Source organism: Megalobrama amblycephala, linkage group LG24 (genome assembly GCF_018812025.1).
Source record: "Megalobrama amblycephala isolate DHTTF-2021 linkage group LG24, ASM1881202v1, whole genome shotgun sequence".
Lineage (NCBI taxonomy): Eukaryota > Metazoa > Chordata > Actinopteri > Cypriniformes > Xenocyprididae > Megalobrama > Megalobrama amblycephala.
In genome coordinates, this window is record NC_063067.1 from 25,993,870 (window position 1) to 26,009,418 (window position 15,549).

General features: G+C 36.8%; 1 long non-coding RNA gene across 1 annotated transcript; it reads right to left on the minus strand.

The window, feature by feature from the left end:
- Nucleotides 1-9,199: 9,199 nt before the first annotated feature.
- Nucleotides 9,200-14,632, minus strand: LOC125260567. Its single transcript, XR_007183073.1, has 3 exons — nucleotides 11,188-14,632; nucleotides 10,653-10,755; nucleotides 9,200-9,557 (listed from the first exon to the last, which is right to left on the minus strand). It is a non-coding gene; the product is annotated as an uncharacterized LOC125260567 (long non-coding RNA).
- Nucleotides 14,633-15,549: the final 917 nt, after the last annotated feature.

Genomic DNA, 15,549 nt, shown 5'->3' on the forward strand with positions numbered 1-15,549 from the left:
TCTTACACAGTTAGTCCATCTACCCACCAGGCCTAATCTCAAGAGTCCAGAAAAGTCCACTTTTATTGATTTGATTTTAACAAACGTGCCTCATAGGTTTTCTTCTCTGGGTGTCTTCTGTAATGATTTAAGTGATCACTGTGTAGTTGGTGCCTGTAGAAATACTAAAATTCCAATATGTAAACCACGCGTTGTTTGTAAGAGGAATCTAAAACATTTTAATGAACAAGCTTTTCATCATGATTTGTCAATGGTGAAATGGGAAAACATAGGGCTACTACCTGTAATAAACCCTTGTATGGTTTAGAAGAATGCAATGTCCAGCCCTGATTGTGTTCTTCGAACTTTTTACTGAATCTTTAGTGAACTCGTTTAACAACTGTTTTAACAGCAGCGCCACACACACACACACACCACCTCGACCATTGTCGCCCTCTCTCTACGTCATCCTCACTGTAAAAAATTACTCTTGAGGGTGTTACAACCCATGAAAATCATTTATAGTTTACTTAGGTATATGAGTTAGAAAGTAAAATAAAAAATAATGGGTACATTCTACCTACACTATCTATTTTTTAACAGTATTAACTTTAATTAAGTAAAATTTACCCCTAAATATTAGCTTTGGCACCGCAAAGTGCGCATGCGTCAACATCCAGGCGGGAATCGCGGGAGTCACCATTTTCCATGTCATTGGCGGTGGCGGAACCTTGATTGGTGAACCTACAGGTAAGTTTTTATTCAACTTGTTTATATCATCATGAATGCAAATGTTAAGTTGTTTAACGGTAAAATCTACCAGAAGAATAGACATTTCTCTGTCTCTGTTGTCGCACCACAGTCTGGTGACAGATCGACATGTTATAATTTGTTGTCAGTCAACTTAGCATTGGAAGCGGAATACATTGTCCAGTAACGTTACTTGCCCCTGCGAATGCGAGTAAACATCTCCTTTTATGATTGAAATATAGCTTCCATTATTGTTATGTACATGGATGAAATTCGTGAACAGCGAAGCTGTTACACCTGAGTTGAACTTGAGCAAGTGACGAGAGAGAGAGCAATGGACGGTTGATGTACTATACAGACGACAAGGCGTTCGGAGCAGAAAAATTGCAGTAAAGCTGTCGATGTGGTATGCTAGATAATTACTGTTAAAGTTTATCTGTTGATAGTATTGAGTTTTGTGTTAGAAGGGATCAATTTATAAAAGCCATTTTATTATTATTATTATCATTTACGGATTTATAATTAACGTTTGCCTTTCTGTGGGCGTTTTTAATTTAATGTCTTTCTAAAAAAGTGTTTTAAAAAAGTCATTTCGGTGTTTATAAGATCCAAATTTATTGTCAAGTCATTTTAAAAAAGTGTTTTGGGGTTTATAAGATCCAAATTTATTGTCAAGTAATGTTAATTAGCCTATGTTTAAAAATTGTTGTTTGTATAAGTGCGTGCGTGTTTGAGCAATGTGCTTCATTCATGATAATTGATAAGTTTATAAATTTGGTATTACAGCTAATCAGCCAGGTGGCTGAATCCAGCTTCTTATTCGCAGCTTCTTATTGACGCTATCCGGTCCACCTTAAAAGACGCGACGCTTCCGCGTTTGTAGCTTCTTATTCACGCTCAATTTAGGGACAGTGTGGTTTTTCTCTTTTTCACGCTTTTTTAAGGTATTGTGTTGCTTTTAGGGCCGTTACATAGTCAACGCGAGAAACGCGAGCAAGCAACGCGAGCGACGCGCTCCCTTTCATAGTCTAAACAGTGGACGCAAGCATCACGGGCGATGCGTGTATGCAATACACCACTCACGCTACAGGGGGTATTAGAGTCGGGTGATATTAGTAGAGTCGGGTCACGTGATATTCAGATCAAAATGGCAACTGAAGAGGAGTGTATTCTGTTGCTGATTTTACATCGGCGGCAACAAAGGCAACGCAGAGATAGACGGTGGTATGTTCGCCCTTTTAAATAAAAGAGATCAGGATGGGGAGTTTGTGTCTCTGGTGCTTCCCATGCGAAGCCTGGACGAGGAGAGACCAGAGAGGAGAGAGACGATGAACTATCGTATAAATGTGGATGAATACGTATAAGTTCGCATAATTTTTCCTCTTCGCCCGCCATTGTATTCAAACCTTCTTCTTCTGTAAACACAATATACTTGAATTAATGTACAATACTTGCAATGTCGCCCCCACCGACAACGCATAGTATTGCGTGCATCGGCGCGTCGCGTATCAAAAACTAGGACAACACATTTGGCTACGCACCGACGCATAATGGCAGCCGAAGCGCAATGCTGCGTTCACACCGAACGCGTCTGGGGCGTCTGAGGCGTCTGATTTACATGTTAAGTCAATGTAAACGCGCGTCTAGGTGTCCTGCGGCGCGAATCAAGCGTCTGCCGAACTGCGACTGCCGAACGTGACGTCTGCGTCTGCCGAACTGCGACTGCCGAACGTGACGTCTGCATCTGCCACATTACAGTTCGACTGCCTGGACGTGACGTCTACGTGACGTCTGCGTTTGCTGCAAGGGTTTCCAGCACATTCCATACACTAATTTGAGCTTTATTATACCTGTTCATTCTCTATTATTGTTTACACTTATCCTCATTGGAAATAATATTTAACGTTTTCAAGTCCATTCATTATTTTTAGCATGCAAGCCACCCATGCAGCTTTGTTACTACAAAGTGCCTACTTTCAATTTTATGATAAAATATATAGGCCTAGAATAAAAGTGTTTTTACGCTCTTTAATTTGAGACAATTCGCCAGGATGAATCAATGACGTTTTCCTCTAATATTTGCAGCAAGAAATAAACATGAATATTTGAATGCATGTTAAAAAAATCAGAACAATTTAATATGAACCACTGTCTCATGCAATTGATCAGTCAGTTTTAAAAAAATGGCACTAATGCCGCTGTGTGATATTTGTACTGAATGAAAACAATTTTCGCACAGCGGCCAAAAGAAAAAAATGAATAAAAAAAATAGGGGATATTTGAATTATTTGTTAATAAACTAGTGTTTTCTGATTGTCACAAAGATGAATTTGACAATCTTGACTCATCTCCTCAACTGGACGCCCTTTAGATAAAAATGCTTCTTTACGGATTACATAGGCTATAAGAGTTTGTTTGAGTTTGTATGCTTTAAAGAATTTAAAGCATTTTATAGATATTTTTATCATCTATGAGGCAACTATTCGCTTAGTCTCGGTTCATTTTTGTGAAGACTTCCTTCTTAAGCCAGAGACGCGAAATGTTTTTTTTATATTTATTTATTTATTTATTTAGCTCGGGTGTTCCTTAAAAAACAACAACAAAAAAAAAACTTGATTTTAACAAACATAGAATGTTCCCAAAATATTTCTAAATTAACTAAAGAAACGAAAAGAAATTGACCACCTTACCATTAAAAAACAAAACTGAAATATTGTAGTGGCTGCACATCAGCTGTGTTTGGGAAAGAGAGAGAGAAAGACAGACTCAGCTAAAATATATTCTGATTATGGTTATGGCTAAAAATCCCAGAAAATATCGAGATATCATTTTTGTCTCTAGCGCACACCTTTATATAGCCTATTTAATTAATCTTTGCTTGTTTGGTACACAATCCACTGATCATAAAGCTTAAAAAAACTTATCTTAGGTTTTCTCAACGATATCTGGTTGTCCTGCATCTTCAATAAACAAGTTAAAGTTAGTCCATAATGCAGCTGCTAGAATTCTTGCCAGTAGTTTTTACTTCTATTCATGACTTCTTTGTTAACTTATCTGTTTTCTTTTCTTCTTGTGGCTACTGAAACTATTTATTTATTTACATACTTGTATAAGCACCCAATCATTTATTTCTGTTGTCGGATAAAATGAATTAAACATGGGCCAACGACGCCATCTATTGGTGAGCGAGTGCCAGCGTCGTTGTTTAGCTCTATTTTCATTTCACGCATCCATTAACGATTCATTTCACGCAACGATAAGGATCGAGGACACGACAAATAAATAAATAAACAAACAAATAAAAGTGGTGAATCATTTATATAAGGTTTTACTTATTTATATATTGAAGGGGTGGGGTCTGGTTAATATTGTTATTTTTATATTGTTACAATTTAAAATAATGGTTTTCTATTTTAATATACTTTATATTTATTTCTGAGATGCAAAGCTGAGTTCTCAGCATCATTACTCCAGTCTTTTTTGACGCATGATCCTTCAATGTCAACGTCGGATATTTTTACAGGATTGATTGATGAATACTGGCAGATTATTATTCAAAATATAGAAATCTTATCAATTTAACATTATTGCTGAATAAAAGTTAACATTTTCTTTTTAAAAAAGAAAGGAAAACATGATAAAATAATATTAGAATCCTAATTTATATTTTAAATGTAAAACATAAGAAGAGAGGTGCTTGAAAAACTGAACATTAGTCAGGCATAATGCATTTTTCCATGTATTTTATTATTATTTTACAGCAACAGTCTCAGATCTAGCCGCTGATTGCGATCGATGGGTTGGCCATCAAGCGTGTAGGCTACATTAAAAATGTAAAAAGATAAAAACACAATAACCCCCAAATGTAAAACATTTCAAAACGGATTTCATAAAACTAAACGACATGAGTATTCCTATAAGCAACACAAACTTAAACATTGATTGCTAAAACATTGCTTTTAGGCTTTATCCTTTTTATGTTATCTTTATACTTTTACAATTTAAAAAAGTAAAAAAAAATGTCTAAATTGTTATATATTAATATATGTATATTTAATATGCACATAATTAATGTATATTGAGTTTGCCGGGAAAAAGTTGCACTAAAAACTGACAAAAAAAAAAAAAAAAAAGTCAGACGCAGACGTCACGTTACAAGTCAGACGGAGATGTCACGTCCATTGAGAGCAGTGAATGAAGTGCAGGTAAATTGTGCATTGGCTCACACACTGCACTGAGCCGTGTGAGGACCGTGTTCTGATCATAGACTGTAAAAAAATATGGACGTAGCGTCCGTGACGTCACCCATAGAGTTCTGAACAGCAGTTTTGACGCCTAAATGAGGCCGCGGCCATCTTAGCTGCGCGTCACAGCACGTCACTCCCGGATAACTGAAAATGGGCAAAGAGGCGGGGAGGTGGTTTGAGCTGATATGACTGGTTGCTGAAACCACGCCTGCCTAGCTCGACGTGACCATGTTAGCAGCAAAGGAGCTATATATCTATCTAAGATACGATCTAAAATATTAATGAAGATAAGTTTTATCATCAGAACGTTCTAAAGGTTTACTGTCAATCTACGGTGTTTTTTAAGATTTAGATGCTCCAACACCAGTGGTGTTGGTTGTGCAAATAACAACATGGAAAATCAAATGGGACTTCATACCTTTATAATGAAATAGAGATCGCGAGATGAATCCAATCCGTGGCACTTGGGTAAAATATGAATGTCCATTGCAAAACAAAAAAACATGTCACATTTCTTCTGAATGATCTGCTCTCTGTCATCGTTCTTCAAGAAAGGATGCAATCTGAGCAGCGATCGTATCTAACAAACAAATGAGCCTGTGTCCAAAGTATATTTTTTTCAAAATAGTGCAGCAGTTTTAGTTATAATATCCAAGCAGTGCTGTCGGATTTTGATATCCTCCCGCCATTGTCATTGCAGTAAATCTCACAACCAAAACTTTCAGCCAAAGCCACGATCCAACAACGTGTGTTCTGTGTCTCTTCCCCATGCATGCACATCTACACAGACACACATCAGTCTCGAATATTATGCAGCAAGCCATATTTTATAATTGTATAAAATAATCGAGCACAAATACGGCTGAGATGCCAAATTCAGCGGCAGCTGAGGTAACATGACAGCTCACAGACAGCAGCGCAATATACCTGTCACTCAAGTGACCACGCCCTTAATTATGCAGAACTTTAAGGCTTAATATAATTTAAACGGATAAGTTATAAAAAAATTCACCCCCCTCAGAGTTGTCATGAAGGGCAAAAATAGCAGTATAGACCAAAACCACAATTTGAACCGACTTGTAAACATGTTTTTTTCTGCTATAAACTTGGCCAATTTAACATGGGACTCTATGAGATTCTGCTCTCTTTTGGAGCCTGTCCCTAGCGGCCAGTCGATGAATCGCAGTTTAAGTTACTTCCGTATTGGCTTCACGAGAGAAAGGGGGAGGTTGCCGCTTGGTTCTGATACGTGTTAGCGAAAAAATAAATAAATAAATAACTTCACTGCTACACGTGAATCACGCGTGAACGTCTGACTGACACTTCACTGCCACACGTGATTTACGTGACGTCTGCGTGACGTCTACGCCTCGTCTGCGTCTTAAAATGAATGGATTTAATAGCAAAAAATTAAGACGTCAGTGAGACGTTCAGTGAGACGCGTGCATGTATGGAAGGCCAAAAGGGCCAAAACGTGTGAAACCGACGTCTTAACACGTAATTACGTGTTAACGCGCAAATGACGTGTTAACGCGTAATTACGTGTTAATGCGCAAATGACGTGTTAACGCGCAAATGACGTGTTAACGCGTCATTTTGTGAAATAAAAAACGTGGAACTTTACCACCACCTGCTGGTGTACACAAGCAGACTAGGATTGCAAATTGCAGGATTTAATCTAAAATAAATTTTGTATTATAAGTTTTTTTTTCTTCTTTTCTTTTCATCATCTACTATTTACATAAACAGGAAATTAAATCTTAGCTTATAAATATTATTAATATCAGAGGTGTGTAATAATTTATAAACTTGTTAGAACCCGGTGCTCCACAGAACTTGGGCGTGGTAAATCCTAAGAGGGTAGGGGCGCTATATATATATATATATATATATATATATATATATATATATATATATATATATATATATATATATATATATATATATATATATATATACAGCTTCAACCATCTTCTCGCGGAAACCAACATGCATCTCTTGCATGTTGGTTGATTATATATATATATATATATATATATAATCAGAGAGGAGATAATGTGGAGCAGCAGACCAGGGGGGTGCAAGAGATGCATGTTGGTTTCCGCGAGAAGATGGTTGAAGCTGAGGCCTGAATTCAGTGGTGGATGTGGCTGTAATGGTGAGGAAGAAGTTCTCAAACAACCTTGCAGACCTTCTATCTTTGGTGTGCTTTTTCGGACTGCTTCTTTTTCTTCATATTAAATTTCCCAAACAATGGTAGTGCCGACTATATATATATATATATATATATATATATATATATATATATATATATATATATATATATATATAAAAACACCTGGTTCATTTTTGACTTTAAGATGAGAGAGAAACAAGTCAGAACAAAAATTATAGTGTTACAGTATAAATCCACTGTTAACATTTATGGAATTTTAAATGCACTGAGTTTCTATGAAATATATCTATATATTTACAAATATTACTACAGCCAATCAGAGTGATTTTTCAGAAATTATAAATTAAAATGAGGCAGAAAAAAGATTTTGTGAACAATCACTCTAATTGGCTGCAGTATTATTTTTAATCGAGACATTTCATGGAAATTCAGTACATTTAAATATAAATTGCTAAACTGACCTTCTGTCCTGGGTGTTACTTGCCAAAGTTCTAGACAGTAGAGTGGTAAAGGTATGATGTCAGACTAATTTGCCGCTGGGTGTTTAAATGGGTTTTCTCAATTTGAGTAAAATAAAGCCTGTGGTAAACATAACTTGACAATACTTTTTGTTCTGCATTTTGTTCTACAATGCAAACTACACACACTCACACCCCATATGTTCTTATCTAGTTACTTATTTAAAACATACATTTCCAAAAATTGATTTTCAAAGTATTGTCAAGTTATGTTTGATTACCACAGGCTTTTTTTCTACTCATAATTTGAAAAACCTTACAATAAAACTCCAAGGAGGAGGGGATTTGAAGTCATCTCTGCACCACTCTTTATCTTCAAATCTTCTTATGTGAGTTTACACTTTTCAGTTTAAAATGGAACGAACAGTTATAAGGGCTTGTTTAGCCTTTAATTCGTGAAATGTTGAAAATGAAATATGTCATTGTATTTCAAAATTAATGTCAGGAGCACTTCATCCTGTATAATTTGATTGGAAATGGCATTAATGCAGAGGATAAAGGGTAATTGTGCTTTCATTTGTGTTTTTGGTGTGATTGGTATGCATCATTTAAAGGGAAAAAACCCAAAAATGAAAATTTTGTCATCATTTACTCACCCTCAAGTAGTTCCAAACCTGTATGAATTTGTTCTGCTGTACACAAAGGAAGATATTCAGAAGAATCTCAGTAACCAAACTGACATCACCCCCCATTAACTACTATAGTATTTATTTTTCCTGTTGTTGTAGTCAATGGGGGGTGATGTCGGTTTGGTTACTGAGATTCTTCTGAATATCTTCCTTTGTGTACAGCAGAACAAATTCATACAGGTTTGGAACTACTTGAGGGTGAGTAAATGATGACAAAATTTTCATTTTTGGGTGAACTATCACTTTTTTTATTTTTCAAAACACTAACTGCATAGTGGTTAAGAGAGTCAGACTTGTAACCCAAAGGTTGTGGGTTCGAGTCTCAATATGGCAGGAATTGTCGGTGGGGGGAGTGAATGTATAGCCCTCTCTTCCACCCTCAATACCACAACTGAGGTGAGACCTTTGAGCAAGGCACCAAACCCCCAACTGCTCCCTGGGTGCCGCAGCAAAAATTGGCTGCTCACTGCTGTGTGTGCACTTGGATGGGATAAATGCAGAGCACAAATTCAAAGTATGGGACACCATACTTGGCTATGCATCACTTTTGTTTTTCTCATAATATTCATGTATTACTAAACAAAATGTACATGATATACAAAATATGTGTAAAATGTTTTATTTTAATGATGCAGAGATCATTTAAACAGTTACTGTCACAGTAAAAATAAAACAGTGACAGTGGGTACAATATGTGGTAGGGGAGTGCAATATATGTCTTTGTTAATAGTCTTTCATGCCATCCAAGATGTACTATATTACTTTCTTCATATAAACACTGCTTTTTAAGAAAATAATCAATCTCTGTGAGTCCATATTCAAGTAGATTGTAGCATGCAGTTAGTCAGAAGCGATGGTAAATAGTTACCTATTGTTTTACTTCACTGGGGTTTTGATAACTGTCACAGTCACTGTGTGTGGTTTTTAAAGTGTAACCTTTTTAAAATACATATTCATTTGCATTACATGGACTCAGAGATGGGTTATCTTAATTCTTGTTTATCCAAGATCAGCATCGAGTAATAGGAGTAAAGTACAACATCTTATTTATTTCTGAGCTGTGTTTGTTTTAATCTAGAGCGCTAAAGAAAGTAAAATATTTGCATAATATTAGGTGTCTGAAGATCAAGATCCCAGTCATTCAAAGGTGATATGTCTGAACGAAATAAATTCTTCTCTGATGGATATCTGGTACTTCCACTCCATCCTCTGGGTCAGCAGCAGAATTTTGCTTGTGAAAACGCTGCTCCACTCCCTGCTAAATGTGAAAGGAGAAGTATTAACGATACAAACCGCTTTGAACTCCTATGTAACAAATTGAAGACTTATTCATTTGTTTGAAAATAATAGTTTATCAGTTAGCCGGTTTGAAAAGTTTTTCTGACTACAAAATAAAAATTGTTATTATTATCATTACACAATGAGAATTATCTTATTATTTACTCAACCTCCTTATGTTCTTGATCAGCTTTTTGCAAACATGATCTAAACGGAAAAAGATTTTAATTGTATAACCAGGTCATGTAACGATTGGGCTAAATCAATACAACACTGCTGTTGTGGACTCTCAGGGTGCGTTCACACTTGTAGTTCGGTTCGTTTGGTCCGGACCAAAGAAGAAAAAAAAACATTTAGTCCTGGTCCGGTTAGCGTTCAGATTGGCAATTTTATCACCGAACCAAAAGATACCGAACCATAAGGCATAGGGATACATTCACAACGTGATTGGTCAGATTTTATGACGTATTGCCTATTTTGAGACGGAACTTACCTAACATCCAAAACAATGCTGTTTTCTGAGGTAAATGCACTCGTTGTGTATGCGTAGCGGTGCGTAGCCTGCATGTGATGGTATTTTGGCCAGCTGGGAACTCGTGAAGAGCTTATAAAACATGTAAAGTAGTCAAATCAGCGGCGGGAATCCATCCGTCACACACACAAATGATCTGCTGCGTGGAGACGTGCGTCTGATGCCTGTGATGGGCAAACTCGCAACTATGACGAGAAAAACCGACATGCGTGAGGATTCTGTCCTTTTTAGGGTCTCGTCTTCCTGTTTTTAGTTCGGTTACATGTCTTTGGTCCGTGTTGCGTTCATATATCATTTGAACCGCACCAGAGTTCGTTTGGAAGCGGACCGAGACCCATCTTTTCAGCGGTCTCGGTCCGCTTGTTTGGTGCGCACCAGGGTTCGGATGGCAGCGTTCACATATGTTCAAATGAACCGCACTAACCGAGCAATCGCACCAGGGTTCGTTTTAATCGAACCAAACATGACAAGTGTGAACTTGTCATGTCTCCACCTGAAAAGCAATACTTTTTTGGATTACTTTAACTTTAAAAAATGACTTACCTCGAGTTTCTATCATGATAACGACAACGATTGGTGATATCATTCGTCTGTGCTTTTCCATAACTCCTCTCAACAATGCTTTTGGATCTGATAAATGCGTTGGCTAGCAGCAAATAAATAGAGATGAAATTCAAAAACAAAACTCCAAACTTTATATCGCTAAATGAAATGGGAAGCCGCAAATAACTAACAAATAAATAACTAAAGCTTTTTTATGACGTGACTCTCCTATGACTAAACAGGTTCAGAGTAGGTCCAGCTCAAACAACGTTTCAAAGGTTTGGATCCAATAGCAAGACAATTTTGCTTTTTACGTCCAAGTGGAACTCATGCAACTATAAGCTGCGTGCTTGTGGAGTGATCTAAAGCTTTTTTTAACCAACCCAACCAACACTGTTGACCCATCCCTTACACCTTACCCCTACCCTTAAACCCATACCACCAAACCTGTACCTAACCTTACCCACATCCCACCTCAATAGCAGCAAAAGTGATTTGCAATTCAATATGAACCCAATAAGTACATTGTACTTACTTTTTGATGTAAGTACATAGTATTAAGGCCACTTAATATTAAGTGGAGCCCTTTTTCCTAAACCGAAACTAATAAAAACCTGCCCGAGAAGGACAGACTTTCCTAACTTATGATTCTCAGTAGCCTATTGAGAGCAAGCGAGCACGACAGATGGACATTGTGCGCACAAAAATGCTAGGAGAAAGGGGCGTTTGGGTATTTGTTAAAGGCAAAATGCTTCATTGCATTCCTTCTCAAGAGAATACTTATCTTCCTCCTCCTACTTCTCCGCCTCAAAAACATTAAAGAAGTCTTATTTCAAACTTTTGATCGCCAGTCTGTAAAATAATGCGTGTGAACTATTAGAAAATTATATGTTTTACACTTTACGGGACATAGGTTATATGAAAGCTGCTGGTTTTGCCATGCAGTTTAAGTTTGAGAATATTTCGAGTTTTATGATTGTGAAATTACTGAAGAAATCCTGACAACAGACACACATTCACTTTTATCTGACATGCTGAACACTATAGGTTACGTTAATGTTTCTATATCCAATGTGTGAAGAATAACAATCCGAAAAGGTCAGAAGTGCGTCCTAGAAATGAATCCCCGTCGTTTAACAGTTTATTATTATTATTTATCGTAAACAGTTGGCAAACATTGCTGTAGGCTATATTGTTTTGTTCAGCTGCTTATGTTATCTCGGCTCGCATTCTACAAGCATTAAATAGTGCAGCGCTGTTCGGTTTCCGTGGACAGTAAATCCCGCCTCCTTTGATTTGATTGGTTATCTCAAACATTTTGACATTGATAAGCGCTTTTATACAGACTGAGCACACTGATTAGTGTCTTTGTGGGCCGCGCCCGCGCGAACAATTCGTCTGTGCTGACGGAAAGATGGGCCTATGGACTATTTACTACAATTCATTCATACATTTACATTGCAAAGGGCCGGCCCACAGGGAAAACTCCCGGTACTGCCGATAGCCTTGTCCGCCCCTGGGGGAAATAATGGGCGTCCAGTGCCACAAAACAAGATCACTTACCTTGTAATTATTATTGCTATAGCATCCCGATCGTCTGTTTGAGCCAATCGAGTACACTCCCGAAATGCCCTATTGCAGTCTGTAAGAAACTCTCTCCGCGCCATGTCCTGCTGCTGATGATACTACTACTACTACTTTCTTCCTCGCCGCCAAAAGTTTTTGGTTAAAAGGAAGTTGCGCCAGACTTGAGCACATCGTAACCATTACGTAAGTGCTAGTTCACAATCTCATTAATAATAAAACGATCTGAATCGTGCGTATCACCATATTAATTAGTCATGAGAAGGATTACAAACAGTTACGACAGGCAATGTCAACGTGACACAACACCTTTATTTATTTAAATTATTCATGATATAGTGACCCAAGCACTACACTGAGCTTACCTCATCAATCATCAAAAGTCAACAACATTGACGAAAGGGTGACGCACACACACGGAAGAGCCACTTTTGCAGGAAACCGAATAGATAAATTTGGAATTAGGTGAACATTATGTTTTGTTGACAGCACTGGGCGTAATGACAGAAATCAGAGTTGACAATTAAATGGTACTTTCGATGAAAGGAGATAATTACTGAAATGTAATTTCTTACAGATGAGGGAATCGTGAATTGCTGGACAGACGGATGGCTGAAGCACACTGGCTGACTATAGAGATACACACAGGAAAACAATGGGGAACAGACTATGGAGAATATCGTTGGAATACATTCTTGAGTTGTTTCCTATACATACATGCTTATTCCGTCTTCTATTTGTTTATATTATTGTAAATAATTTTGTTTTACATTTGTAAATACATTTGTAATACATTTTATTTATCTACACACCACACGTTGTATGTGTTTATTACAAATTCAAACAGTAAAACTGTCACAAAACTAACAGATCTATAAGAACCAATTCTTTTCTTGTATACACACACACCAGCACATGAAAGCAGTATTAAAAATCAGGTAAACAAGAGCAAACCTTTACCAGAAACATGAATATAGTTTACTACAAAAAAAGAGTAAAAAAAAAACAACAACAATGAAGGAGGCCTGCAGATGTTGAGAAGAACCATGGATTCAACATTCATAATGATTTTTCCCTCCATAATGCATAAGAATGTTCTATGATGTAGATGAAATTCTCTAGGCAGATTTAAATTCGTGAGTAAACATTTGTGATTGCAGTACTGTACAACATTTGCTGGATGTTTGTGTAGGCTATGTAATTTTTGGGGGAAGTGGGAAAAGATTATAACAAAACCACTCATTAAAAAACAATAATAAGCATGTACTTTCATTAGTGTATGTCTATAGATGAATATGTTATAAAATCAATAGTGAACACACCTGTAGTTATGATGATATAATTTAGTTTTTAATAAACGTATTACTAGAATAAACTGCAGTGCAGTGAATAATGAAATTTCATCAACATAAGAGTGTTTACTGTGCTGTGTTAATTGTTTTGAGAGCAACAACATTCATTCATTTGAAGACATGTGTTAGGATTAAAATAAATACAAATAAAAAATGTATGCTATAATTATTATGTGTAGCCATAGTTGTAGCCTATTTATGCTCACTGTTCATTTTTAAAGATTTATTTTAGACAAAATCCTGCCATTTGCAATCCTAATCTGCTTGTGCAAGTACACCACACCACCAGGTGGTGGTAAAGTCCCACGTTTTTTATTTCGCAAATGACGTGTTAACACGTAATAACACGTACGCGTTAACACGTAATTACGCGTTAACACGTCATTTGCGCGTTAACACGTAATTACGTGTTAAGACGTCGGTTTCACACGTTTTGGCCCTTTTGGCCTTCCATATGCATGTTGCAACGTTATGAGGGGTGAATTCAACAAAATTTGATGATTGCTTATGAGGGGTGACTTCAACAAAATGTGATGATTGATAAGCAAACTGAGAGGAGAACTAACGTGTATACGCACGCCAGCCGTCTGGCCAAAATCCCATAGTATTCAGGCGTCAGACGTCAGATATGAGACGTTAAACGTCACGGTCACGTGTTGGAGCTTCGCTCAAAGTGCGCGGCGGCGATGGCGGCGACGTAGTTGAGAAAGTATATTTTTTACTTTGCGTCTGGATAACGTACGTGTGGATAAACGCCTGGATAACGTACGTGTGGATAAACGCCTGGATAACTATAGCCTCTGGATAATGTGTGAATAACATTGATAATAATATTTTAGCTTTATTCTTATTTTGTCCAAAGGAAGCTTTAATTAAGGTGTAAATGTTCATAATTGTAGGAAGCATTACAAATCTGTCTCTCTGAATGAAGCTTGGCCATTCCTCCAGCCACCTCTGTTGCGCAAGCACTGCATTTGCTGACTTTTCTCCGTTTAAAGGACACACCGGCCATTCCAGCTGAACTAAAGCTTTCACCTCTTAATATGGAAAATAATAATAATAGGCTAATAATAATAATAATAATAATAATAATAATAAAATAACAAGCCCAAAAATGCATATAAGTGGCCATGGTAACACTGCAAGTGCGCGCTTGGCTTGAAGCAGCTAAACAAATAAAACAGCAGAGACAAGCTCAAAGGTCAAACATGTTTTTGTTTTTGTTTTTTTGTTTTTTAAGCGCATGTTTACTTAGAAAAATAATGTAAAAGTGCTGCAATGGCATAAAAAACATTAAGGTTAGCACAACGAAATAAACAAATATATTGCATGGTTATACACGCTCGTTTGAGATGTGTTGCGTTAATTATTATTAGTAGGCCTAGACTTATTTATTTGTTCTCATGTGCTTGCATTCAATTTGTCTAATGCAATAAATTGAATTATTATATTTAAGCTTTAGTTATATTTTAGGTGATGTTGCTGGGTAAGTGAATTAAGAACAGTGCTCAGTCATAAAAAAATAAATAATGTTGTGTGTGCGTGAGGCGCCGACGCGATCACTTACATTTTCTTATAAAAGCGGGAAAAAAATAAAATACTCAGACATTTATGGTCACATTTATGTAACATTTCGAAATAACTTACTTGTCGCAGTTTGTTCCTTTCATTTTGTTAATATGTTTATTATTTAGGTGAAATAAATTTCGCGCATAGGTTAGGATTTCTCCATTCAGAAGCGCTGCTGCCCGATGATGATGAATCCTCATGTTCTGTTGTTTATTCTGCTATTTGTTCATGTAGGCTAAAACTAATTAAACCCCTGGGATTTTATTAATGGGTCACAGACACGTATTCATTGTAATTTCGTTTAATTCTAATTTTATTTTACCTTGTCGGTTAATGAAAAGATAATGATCTCGTCGGTTGAAAGTCAGGGGAGGAAACGAAATGGCATCGAC